The 13,443-nt window shown below is 41.1% G+C and overlaps 1 pseudogene; it reads left to right on the forward strand.

The window, feature by feature from the left end:
• Nucleotides 1–8,163: 8,163 nt before the first annotated feature.
• Nucleotides 8,164–8,732, forward strand: LOC131748228 (phosphatidylethanolamine-binding protein 1-like; annotated as a pseudogene).
• The last annotated feature ends 4,711 nt before the right edge of the window (nt 8,733–13,443 follow it).

A 13,443-nucleotide genomic window follows, 5' to 3' on the forward strand; every position in this document is an offset into this window, starting at 1 on the left:
GCCCACAGCCCAGACCACGCCCATGCCCCCCTAGGTCACGCCCTTACAGACTGAGCCGGTCCCTGCCCTTTGGCCTGGCGCCAAAGTCACGCCCTTCTCTACCGGACCACGTCCGGAGTTCCGCCTGGGCCAGCCTCTCCACTTTGGTTACGCCCCTGCGTTCCGCTCTAGTCCCTCCCCTCAAGACGCGCTTAGCCCCTCTCGCTACCCCCTTGGGGCAGGACTTTGTCGCGGGAATTCGAGGTCACGTGGGCGGCCCCCACCTTGTCTCTAGAGAAACCCGGGCCCTGGGAACTGAGCTCTGGCGAAGTTTTGTCGGGTGAAATCAGACCTCAGGCTTAAAAAATTACTTTCCTGAGGTTTCTCCCATTTCCAAACATCAAGACTAGAGCAGGTGGCTCAGGGAAACGCAAACACTGGACGGGTCTTGAAACAGTCATTCTCCCTCTAGTTTTCATGTCCACTTTATCCGAGTTTCTTCGACCCAGTTTTCATATCCTCTGAACTGGAATTATGGAACCGTGCTTTTTCTAGCCGGTTTTCACGTTCTTTAAGCCAGAACTGTCACCAGTGTTCCTTCTAGTCCCTCATCGGACCTTAAATGCTAGGCAGATGAATGGAGTAGGTAGGACTGTTATTTCCTGATGTCTCCGGCTGATGACCTTTCCAGTGAGCTCTTGCTGTCTAGGGCCTGTCGAGACAGTATTGCACTTAGACTCAAACTCTGGTTGCCACCCTTAGTGCGCTGAGATTATTCTGCTAGCCTCATTCTCTCCATTTGCAACTCTGGGTCCACAAGGAAAATGTGTAGAGGTTATAACCAGCTTTTCCACCCCTGTACAGAAATCTCAGATTCATTCATTCAAATCATATTTATTGGGCTTCCCTGGTGGCACAGTGGTTGAGAATCCGCCTGCCGATGCAGGGAACACGGGTTCGTGCCCCGGTCTGGGAAGATCCCACATGCCGCAGAGCGGCTGGGCCCGTGAGCCATGGCCGCTGAGCCTGCGTGTCTGGAGCCTGTGCTCCGCAACGGGAGAGGCCACAGCAGTGAGAGGCCCGCGTACCGCAAAAAAAAAAAAAAAAAAAAAAAAAAAAACACACATACAAACAAAAAAACCAAAAACCGAACTCAGCCTTCCCTGGTGGCTCCGCCGCCTCCTCCCTGACCCGTTACCACTGGCTTACGGCTGCCATCTTGGCACCAGTCTGTCCCACGCCGTGTGCCGTGCCGGTCCTCCAAGCACATCTGAGCGTGTCTCTTCTAACGTAAAAACATTGACTGGCCTTTCAGCGGTCACCAGCTGAAGTGCACACTCCTTGGCAGACTGTAAAAGCACTTATCACCTGGTGCAGCCCTTCCCTGCGGCTTCCCGCAGCCCATCCAGACCATGCCACGCACACACAGGTGTTCTGCTCTACGCCTCCGCACAGGACCTTCTCTATCTGGGCTCTTTCTCCTCTCTGATGCTGATCTGTCGCACAAGACTCAGCCTGAACATCGCTTCCTCCAGAAACTTTCACCAACGCTCCAGAAATCGTTATAGCACTGCATTTCTGTGTGTTCCTTTGTCAATTTACACGTTTTTAAAAAATAAAAAATAGTGTTGTCCTTACTTACTTATCAGTTTCACACTTTATGCTTCTCAAGGACACTCCCCATGTCTGACTGCAGTGCTGCTGACCATATAGCTGATGCTCAGTGGATATGTGTTTAAGATCAAACTCAGTTAACTTGTGTAAAGTACCTAGTAGGTGCCAGGCATCATGTCAGAGAGTTCATAATGGAAGCTTGGTGAGAGCTCAGTGAATCCTGAAGTACTAAATGTTTAAGGATATGATGAACAAGTCAAGCTACATCATGACAGTTTACAAAAGGAGAAGCCTATCTCTATTTGCTGTACTTAGTTTGTAACTCTGGACGTGTTTCCCCACATGTAGAAGAGTAGTTCTTGCATGATGAATATCTCCCTGCCTTTACTGAAGAGACCAAAATTGAAGCAGCTGGAAAGAAAGGAAAAGGAAATGGCACAAGACTAACCTATATCTTGGCCCCAGGATGACTATTTTAGAAAAGAAGCCTGCCTGTTTCTTTGGGTTCTAACAACAGTGCAGTATTTGTGGTGGAATAACAGGAATCTGCTGTTTGGGGGTCATGCCCTGGGCTGGTTTCCTTACGTATCCATATCTTTAGCCCAGATTCCTCTACCTTGATATTTTAGATGCCAACTGGAAATTTTCACTGGCCTGGTTTGTCTTTGATTTCTACCCCTCACCAACATTTGCTCCATTTTTTTCCTCAAGCTGTGAACATGTTATATAATTTATTATTAATAGTATTAGAGTTAGCATTGATTGAATGACTACTACATGCCAAGAACTCTTTAAGCATAAAGCATATAGATCTCATTTGATACTCACAAAATCTTATGAGGTAACTTCTGTACTGTTAAGTAACTAAGTGACATCTGCAAGGAGCGCTAGTCCTTAGCTTACTTGGATGAGGCCAAAATGAAGAGTCAGGTGCCCCGATGCCACTAACTCATAACTGATGGCTCTTGTATAGCAAGTCCATTCCTTATATTTAGATCATAAGTCACCCAGCCTTTAATAAATTTAACTAATGTTGCTATTGCTCATATCTTGCTTAAAATAAAAAGTGATTAAGAAGACCCCAACTCTTATATTATTAATAATTTTAAAAATACCATTATTCTTATTTCCCCGCTAGATCTTTTGGAACCATTCAGTACATCCAAAGCTATACAAACTCCAACTTTCCATCGAAAATCTGTAGTTCCACGTTATTATTAAAAACAACCTTTGAATAATTGTTAAATGCAAGGGCCAGGCATTAGGTGTGAGCACAAGATGGTGCATGGAATGCGCCGTGATACTGGCAGCATACATACGGTTTAGTTAGAGGCATTTTTGACCAAGTCCAAAGGTAATAAACTGGAGGATGTTGTGGAAAGTGAGGGCCTGCAGGACCCCACTGGGGACACAAGGATGGGAGAGGTGGCTTCTTCCTCAGGCAGCATCAGTGGGAATCGACCCACTGGTCCCGAGAGGAGGGTGCTGCCAACATGTGGTCTCTTCTTATAAAGCATGTTTAATCTTGTTACTTAATACTAACAGTTAAATGTTTACTCAATAAGGGGATATTTAAAAGGAATAAAGTCTAAGTACAAAATATACATTAAAAATTGAAGCAAGATCTTTTCCATAAGCCTTAAAGAGAAAAATAAAATGAAATTTTGATTAGGTAAGTCAGATAAAGTAGATGAGGGAGGGTAAAATTAATCAGTTATAGTAACAATGATATTGAGATTTAATTAGAAATAAGGATTATAGGTTTAACTATTCTACTTTCTCATTAGCCATCTTAATGAGATAAATGAGCTTATTGTAATAGTAAATTCAGAATATAGAGCAAATGATAAATTATAGGCTTATAGTATGTGTGATGAAAAATTATATATATTATATAAAATAAGAGATATATAATTATATATTATAATATATAATATTATATAGTATATAAAATGAGAGATTAGTCTCTCATTTTAACCAGTATCCCATAAGTTTATTAAGTGATAATATTTAGAGAAACATTATTTAGGCCTTTAACTGGTCCTTTCTTCCTACTTATTAGTTATGTTAATGGAATAACCCCAAATAAAAAGAATGGGAGTTAGTAAAGTGAAACAAAGATGGAGAAAACTAATACGTCAGGCTGATGGTGATATACGGGGTGGGAGGGGACCTTTCACTAGAATATACCAAAATGCTATGGTCACCAGAGAGGAAAACAGAGCTTTAAAAGAGGAGAGACTCAAGTCTAAGTAAAAGCTCCCTTGCACAAGCAGTGTAAAAAGTTAAACACAAACTCTGCGTTCTTTTCCACATAAGACTGACGTGTCCAAGTTGAGAGCTCTTCAAGGTAGACTGTGCACTCCTCAGAAGCAGCTTCTACACAGCAGTCACCGATGAACCCGATCACTGGAACCTAAGCAGATAATGAGAAAACTGACTACGTGTACAACTAGGAAGTTTCCTCAGAATATGACATATGACCTATTTATTTGTACGTGTGAACAATTAATGATGCCAGTTATGAAGGTGTCAGTGCCAAATATTGTCTGCAAAATACTAGATCCTCAGTTGCTGTTTCTGATATGGGAAACTAGGAAGGAACACATGGTCCATTACCCAAAAGCATCTGCACATGAAAGAGGCACCATTAGGTTAAAAGAGGGCTCCTTGGCCTTGCACTGTTGACATTTGGGGTCAGATAACTCTTTGTTGTAGGGGTGCTGTCCTGTGTACTGCAGGATGTTTAGCAGCATTCCTGGTCTGTACCAACCCATTAGATGCCATGGAACTCTCTATCCCTGCCCCCCACAGTTGTAACAACTGAAAATGTCTCCAGACATTTCCAAATGTTCTCTGGGGGGCAAAATCACCTCTGACTGAGAACCACTGTGTTAAAAATATAATGGGTTTGCCCAGAGGCAAAAATCTTTTATCTCCATATGTATCTTAACCTGATGATAGCTTAGAGTGAGTAGAATCATTTTGTTACCTCTCTAATTATTCTGAAAATATTTGGGTAATTGTTAGAAACTTCTTGAAATTGCTTATTATATAGATATAGCAATTTCTGAATTGCTAATTATTATTTGAAAATATTTGGGTAATTCTGAAAATATTTGGGTAATTATTAGAAACTTCTTGAAATTGCTTATCATATAGATATAGCAATTTCACTCTAATTAAACTATGAAGGATCACATTTGATTAAAAATCTACAACTTCTATTCTAGAAAATGAGTGGCGCTAAATGTAATTGAGACGCTAGTTTTTTTTTTTTTTTTTTTTTTTTTTTTCTGTATGCGGGCCTCTCACTGCTGTGGCCTCTCCCGTTGCGGAGCACAGGCTCCGGATGCGCAGGCTCAGCGGCCACGGCTCACGGGCTTAGGTGCTCCGCGGCATGTGGGATCTTCCCGGACCAGGGCACGAACCCGTGATCCCTGCATCGGCAGGCGGATTCTCAACCACTGCGCCACCAGGGAAGCCCGAGACGCTAGTTTTAAAAGTGCAGGGTAGGAAAAACTAACACACTACTGTAAAACAATTATACTCCAATAAAGATGTTAAAAAAAAAAAAAAAAAGTGCAGGGTAGGGCTTCCCTGGTGGCGCAGTGGTTGAGAGTCCGCCTGCCGATGCAGGGGACGCGGGTTCGTGCCCCGGTCCGGGAAGATCCCACATGCCGCGGAGCGGCTGGGCCCGTGAGCCATGACCGCTGAGCCTGTGCGTCCGGAGCCTGTGCTCCGCAACGGGAGAGGCCACAACAGTGAGAGGTCCGTGTACCACAAAAACCAAAAAAAAAAATAAATAAATAAATAAAAGTGCAGGGTTTTTTCTTGCAAAACGTTTCCATATTCACTGAATAAAGGTTTCATTTGATTTCTTTTAATGTGTCACAGCCAGGTACATTATCCAAAAACCAATAAAGATGTACAGAATAACATATCTTAAATGATTTTACAGTTTACTGTAGTAGATTTAGGTGCTCTAGGTTTAGTAAGTTTGTGACAATGAAACAGAATAATCAGGGTCAAAATTCAAAAGGGACATTGCCCCTACTACATCTTGTTTCATTGCAGGTAAATGGAGTGTACAAATCCCCCATATGTGTTTACAACTCTGATGAACTTTAAAAGGCATCTTGAGTGAAGCAAAAGAACAACTCACGTGTTTTCATGTGATCTCATATTTAATTCACCCTCCAGAGCAGTAGATCAATAGTTATGTGCCGAGAAACTGCTTTCCGGTAGTGTTGTGGAGTATGAGAAAGCACAGAGAAATCAATTTCTCTTTCCTGTCTCAGGAGACTCAGTGCCTTTCCTATTGCACATGGCAACAGTAGGCTCAACTTTTTATCTGCGTTCTCTAAACTGTAAACATTGGCAGTAAATAGGACCCTATTCAGAATGATTGAAAATGCTGTATTTGTCATCATTACCACCATTACTATTAAATTATTAGACTCCTATATGTGGAATTGCTGAAATGAGCATTGTATGAAGCAAGTTACATAAAATATGAGACCTCTGGAAGTTCATTGCTTAACACTTGTACATCAAAACAAACACAAAATTTATGCAAGATTTTGAAGAATGTAAGAAAGTAAAGATAGTATGTTGAGAGGCAAGAATCTTAGTATCTAGTTCTGTTTTCCATCTATTTTATTGAAATCTTCATCAAGCTATTTAATAATCTATTTATTTTTAGTACTTTCTATGTGATGTGTAACTTGTGGTGTCTTTGGATTTGAAGTGGAGCTATTGACAGTGTCTCATAATTGTCACTTGAGCTTTTGTCTTTCTATTAACCTGACAGGATCTGTAAGGGTCAACATTTTGAATCATGTCATTTTGGGCCACACATTTGACATTTCCTTTTGCTGATGTCAAGCAAATCCAAACATATGAGCACATCAGCTCACAGTCAGGAATTTGCTTTATCCTGATATAAAAATCATATTACCTTAAGAAATTTTCCATTTCATAGCTTTTTTTTTTTTTTTTGCGGTATGTGGGCCTCTCACTGTTGTGGCTTCTCCCGTTGCGGAGCACAGGCTCCAGACGCGCAGGCCTAACGGCCATGGCTCACGGGCTTAGTTGCTCCGCGGCATGTGGGATCTTCCCAGACCAGGTCACGAACCCGTGTCTCCTGCATCGGCAGGCGGATTCTCAACCACTGCGCCACCAGGGAAGCCCTATTTCATAGCTCTTTAATATTGTGATATATCTGCTTTAAAGCAGTATGAAACGTCACCTATAATGCTTTTATTCTAAAAAAGGAAATTTACTCAGCACAATGTTCATTCACAATTCCTTTAAAAAGAATATTGTTAGATGCTCGTTTGAAGTTATTAATGAAATATCTTTGTATACTAATGGATCAGTTGTAAGACTACCTCTTATAAATCCAAGGTTAAAAATGAATTAATGTAGTGGGTTGGCCAAAAAGTTCATTCTGGTTTATCGGTATGATGTTATGAAAAACCCGAATGAACTTTCTCGCCAGCCCAATATTTGAGATTAATAGAAATACTATTTAAAATATAACATATACACATATACTTATAGTGTTAAATCTGAAAAGGACTTAGAAATTTAGAAAACACTTTTCTAAGTAATTACTGGGTTATAGAGTAAATGAAAACTATAATTATAACTATTTTGAGAACTAATCGTAATGAGGCCACTTTACACCTACACTTCCTCTGTCATGTGGCCAGAGCAGTACTCAGAGTAAAATTCAGAGCCATAGATGTTTTCATTGTTAACTAAGAATACAAATAAATGAGCTTATTAGTTAATTCAAGAGTTATAAAAAGAACAGCAAGACAGGTATAACTAGAGGAAGGATTTAATAAATGTAAATAAGATGGATAAATCAAAAACCAGAAAGAATAGAAACAAAAATTAATCCAAGAACATGTTCTTTGAAAAAAATAGCAAAACTTCTGGCAAGTCTTAATGGAAAATGAGAAAAAAATTAATGTATTCTTTATCAAATACGTAGGGAGCAGAGCAATAAATATTGATCTTTTATGGGAAATTTTCTATAAAGCTCAAGAGTTACTGGAAAATCTGAATGAATGAAATGATTTTCTTAGAAATTTTAAGGAACCTAAATTGATTCAGAAAAAAGTATGAGATCTGAAATAACTAACAATGGAAAAAATGGAAAGTTTTCTGAGAACTCCTTGCCCCAAATATGTGTGTATGGTCCAGATTATTTACCTGTAACATTTTAATTTCTTATGCTTTTAAAATATTTCTATACATAGAAAATGTTGGAAATATTTCTGTGATTTTCAAGGTGGCAGTATAATGACAAAAAAGACTTCAAGAATTAGCACCTGAAAAGGAACTCACATGCTATTCTTCTTATGAAAATAAGTCTAAAAATCCAAGGGAAGGGTGGGGTGGTGGCTCTGGAGCATGTACTCGCTGTCCGTCCGTCTGTCCATCCGTCCATGGGGCCTGAGTTGCCTCGGTAGTTGGCAGACGGCTGGGAGTCTGGGCTGCTACCGTGCACGAGTCCTCCCACAGCTTTCCCTGCTGTTCGCCCGTCTCGGCTTCGCGATGCCTGTGGACCTCACTCAGCTAGTGGTCCGGGCCTTTGAGCCTGCAGGAAGTGGAAGAGAGGCCGCAGCACCCGCTGCAGGTGAAGAACCGGCCCCCCAGCATTGCATGGGATGGCCTTGATCCAGGTAAACCGTATACCTTGGTCTTGACAGACCCGGATGCTCCCAGCAGGAAGAACCCCAAATACAGGGAATGGCACCATTTCCTGGTGGTCTACATGAAGGGCAACGACATCAGCAGTGGCACGGCGCTCTCCGATTATGTGGGCTCTGGGCCTCCCAAGGGCACGGGCCTTCACCGCTACGCCTGGCTGGTTTACGAGCAGGACAGGCCACCGAAGTGTGATGAGCCCGTTCTCAGCAAGCGATCTGGAGACCACCGTGGCAAATTCAAGGTGGCGAATTTCCGCTGAAAGTACGAGCTCGGGGCTCCGGGGGGCCGGCGCGTGTTACCAGGCCGAATGGGGTGACTGTGCCCAAGCTCTACGAGCAGCTGTCTGGGAAGCAGAGGAAAGGCAGGAGATGGACACGCTCCCCGAGTTCCGCAGCAGTGTTTCAGTGCAGTGACGCCTGTAGATTTCTCCCCTTCCCCCTGCCCGAGCCCTGAGCGGTCAGAGTTAGGTTTAGGGTGACTTTTCCTGCTGCCTGGCCTCTGTAATTCTAGGGGGTTACGTTTTGATCAGACTTGAACTCCGTTTTGGTGGGGGATATTTTAGTACTAGGATGGGCTCATCAAAATGTTAATATAAGAATAACGACCCAGACGTTAAAGAAGAAAAAAATTCTGGTAGAAAGACCAGGTCTGCAGTATTAGAACAGAGCATCAGAGAATCTTTAAGGGAGGCTGAAAAAAAGAAACGGTTGATTGCCTCTGCCTTTGTGAGCCCGAGCCCAGGATCGTGTGTGGCGGCATCTTCTGGCATGTGTTTTCACGGCCCTGTCTCTCACGAAGACAACCAGGGGCCGGCACGTCTGCTAGCCCCCCAGTGTGGTACACCTCAGGCTGCTTATTGGGCGTCAGTGTCCCGCTCTGGCTCCCTTAAAGAGCCATACTGAAAAAAGCAATAGGGAGAGAGTTGCTGTTAAAGCTTGGCCATCTAGATGAGCTGCAGGGCTGAGTGAGAGGTCATCAGAAATCCGAAAGTCTGTGCCTGTTAAATTGATCGCTCTTCGGTGTAAGAAAAGCCGGTCTGCAGTTGCTGCATGTTGTGTTAATTCTGCTATTTGCTTACAGTTGAATAAAAATAAAAACTGTGTAGATGAAAAGAAAAAAAATATCCAAGGGGAAAAGTAGCAAAATAAGTCCAGTAGCATGTTAAATATAATCAACTGAGTTTATCCAGTTGAGTTTACATTGTATTAATGTAAAGAAATTTACTACTTTAAGGCACCAAGTGGTAAATAAAAAGCCAATGATTATACTAATAGATGCTGAAAAGGCAGTTGTTAAAATTCAACAGAAATTATTATTACTATTATTTTATTAAATAAATTTATTTATTTTTGGCTGTGTTGGGTCTTCGTTGCCACGTGCAGGCTTTCTCTAGTTGCGGTGAGCAGGGGCTACTCTTCGTTGCGGTGCGTTGGCTTCTCACTGCGGTGGCTTCTTTTGTTGTGGAGCTCGGGCTCTAGGCGTATGGGCTCAGTAGTTGTGGCATGTGGACTTAGTAGTTGTGGCTCGCGGGCTCTAGAGCACATGCTCAATAGTTGTGGTGCACAGGCTTCAGTAGCTGTGGCACGCAGCTCAGTAGTTGTGGCTTGCTGGCTCTAGAGCGTAGGCATGGCGCACAGGCTTAGTTGCTCCGCGGCATGTGGAGTCTTGCTGGACCAGGGCCCGAATCTGTGTCCCCTGCATTGGCAGGCAGATTCTTAACCACTGTGCCACCAGGGAAGTCCAACAGCAATTATTGTTAGAAGGAATTTTCAGTAAACTATCAATAAAAGGATACTTTTATCTCTGTGACAAAACAGGATCAACAGCTAGGTATTACTGTTGAAAAGTAAGAGAAAAATTTTAAATCATGTTTAGATGACATGAAATATAGAACTGCTTTCCAGGAAAATGCAAGAGAATAGGCATATATCAAGTTGAAAAGGGAAACTAGGGCTTCCCTGGGGGCGCAATGGTTGAGAGTCCACCTGCCGATGCAGGGGACACGGGTTCGTGCCCCGGTCCGGGAGAATCCCATGTGCCGCGGAGTGGCCGGGCCCGTGAGCCGTGGCCGCTGGGCCTGCGCGTCCGGAGCCTGTGCTCCGCAGCAGGAGAGGCCACAACAGTGAGAGGCCCGCGTACCGCAAAAAAAAAAAAAAAAAAAAGAAAAGGGAAACTAACAACTGACAGTGTATGTGTGCACACACACATTCATGCCAAAAGAAAATTGAGAAAATTGAACACTTTGGCAGTAAAAAGGGCAAAGGATCAAATAAGCAATTTATTTAAAAAAATACAAATGGCCATTCAACATATAAAATGTTCAGCTTTACTATGAAACAAAGAATTGCAAATCAAAGCAGTATTTATATACTGCTGTAGCATGTGTTTTGCCAAAAGAATTTCGAGGAGCATAATGTCTGGTTCAGGATACTGGAAAATGAACACGTATATACTGCAAAAAATATGTACACTGACATACACTTTTGAAAGGAAATTAACATGTAGCAAAACCTTACATTTTTGCATAACTTTAAAAAAATTGAAGTATAGTTGATTTATAAGATTATATTAGTTTCGAGTGTACAGTATAGTGACTCAGTATTTTTACAGTATTACAGTTCTCAGTATTTCATTATTATACTCCATTGAGTTATTACAGGATAATGGCTATAATTTCCTGTGCTGTACAATATATCTTTGTTGCTTATCTATTTTACACATAATAGTTTGTATATTTTTAAGATGAATTATAGTTGATTTACAATATTAGTTTATTTTTGCATAATGTTTGACCTCAAAATTTAAATTTTAAGAATTTATGCCAAAGATATTCTTACAAATGAGCCAAAAATTGTTACCTTCCAGAGTATTTATTACAGTATTTTTTATTATAGTAAAAAAAAAGCATTTGATATATCCATAAAATGAATGCAATATTAAACCATAATTAAAAACTGTATTAAAGAGGAATATTTAATGATGTGGAAATACATTCAAAATAAACTGTTAAATTCAAGAAAGGAAGTGACAAAGCTTAAAAATAGTATAATCCCAGTTTCTTTTGAGATATAGTTGACATATAACTTGTAAGTTTAAGGTGTACAACATACCGAGTTGATACATTTTTATATTACAATATGATTACCACTGTAGCATTAGCTATTACCTCTGTCTTGTCACATTATTATCATTTCTTTTTTGTGGTGAGAACAACTGAGATCTAATATCTTAGCAGCTCTGAAGTTTACAATGCAGTATCGTTGACTGCAATCACGATACTGTGCATTAGATCTCCAGAACTTATTTATCTACTAGTTGCCACTTTGTACCCTTCAACATCTCCCTAATTCCCCCAGCTCCCGGTAACCACCATTGTACTCCCAGTTTTATTTTAAAGAAGAAATTTATCTGTATTTACACACACACACACACACACGAAGACCCAAGGCTCAGAAAGATATATTCCAGGGCTTCCCTGGTGGCGCAGCGGTTGCGAGTCCGCCTGACGAAGCAGGGGACACGGGTTGGTGCCCCGGTCCGGGAAGATCCCACATGCCGCGGAGCGGCTGGGCCCGTGAGCCATGGCCGCTGAGCCTGTGCGTCCGGAGCCTGTGCTCCGCAACGGGAGAGGCCACAACAGTGAGAGGCCTGCATACCGCAAAAAACAAACAAACAAACAAAAAACAAAAAAGAAAGATATATTCCAAATATTTAGAAAACATTAACAATGGTCATTGATGCTGGTGGAATTACAGGTGATTTCTACTTTTCTCTTCTGGCTTTTCTGTTACTTTCTGTTTCTTCTTTTCTTTTTTTTTTTTAACTTTTAACATGTAAGATTTAAAAAAATATTTTATTGTGATACACATACAGGAAAGTGCACATTTCTTAGGTGTAAAGCTTGATGAATTTTTACATATGTTCACATCCATGCATGCACCTCTGTTATTTCTATAGAGAACCTGTATTGCTCTTTGTTCTACCTTTAAAAAAATGATACAATGAGCATTGGGAAATCATAATTCAGAAGAGAAGAGATTTTTCTTCTCTTTTCAAATGAGTGGCTTACACCGACAAAAACTCAGCATTTTACTGTCTTCAATCCTCCTCACATAAGTGACTAAGTAAAAGCAAAAGAGAGACATTTGATACTTTTATGAAGTTTTTTTTTTAACATCTTTATTGGAGTATAATTGCTTTACAATGGTGTGTTAGTTTCTCCTTTATAACAAAGTGAATCAGTTATACATATACATATGTTCCCATATCTCTTCCCTCTTGCATCTTTCTACCTCCCACTATCCCTATCCCACCCCTCTAGGTGGTCACAGAGCACTGAGCTGATCTCCCTGTGCTATGCGGCTGCTTCCCACTAGCTATCTATTTTACATTTGGTAGTGTATATATGTCCATGCCACTCTCTCACTTCGTCACAGCTTACCCTTCCCCCTCCCCATATCCTCAAGTCCATGCTCTAGTAGGTCTGTGCCTTTATTCCCATCCTACCCCTAGACTCTTCATGACTTTTTTCTTTCTTAGATTCCATATATATGTGTTAGCATACGGTATTTGTTTTTCTTTTTCTGACTTACTTCACTCTGTATGACAGACTCTAGGTCCATCCACCTCACTACAAATAGCTCAATTTCGTTTCTTTTTATGGCTGAGTAATATTCCATTGTATATATGTGCCACATCTTCTTTATCTATTCATCTGTTGATGGACACTTAGGTTGCTTCCATGTCCTGGCTATGGTAAATAGAGCTGCAATGAACATTGTGGTACATGACTCTTTTTGAATTATGGATTTCTCAGGGTATATGCCCAGTAGTGGGATTGCTGGGTCATATGGTAGTTCTATTTGTAGTTTTTTAAGGAACCTCCATACTGTTCTCGATAGTGGCTGTATCAATTTACATTCCCACCAAGAGTGCAAGAGTGTTGCCTTAAAGGAGGCAAGAATATACAGTGGAGAAAAGACAGCCTCTTCAATAAGTGGTGCTGGGAAAACTGGACGGGTACATTTAAAAGTAGGAGATTAGAACACTCCCTAACACCATAAACAAAAATAAGCTCAAAATGGATTAAAGACCTAAATGTAAGGCCAGAAACTATCAAACTCT

Source organism: Kogia breviceps, chromosome X, assembly GCF_026419965.1.
Source record: "Kogia breviceps isolate mKogBre1 chromosome X, mKogBre1 haplotype 1, whole genome shotgun sequence".
NCBI classification, from domain to species: domain Eukaryota; kingdom Metazoa; phylum Chordata; class Mammalia; order Artiodactyla; family Physeteridae; genus Kogia; species Kogia breviceps.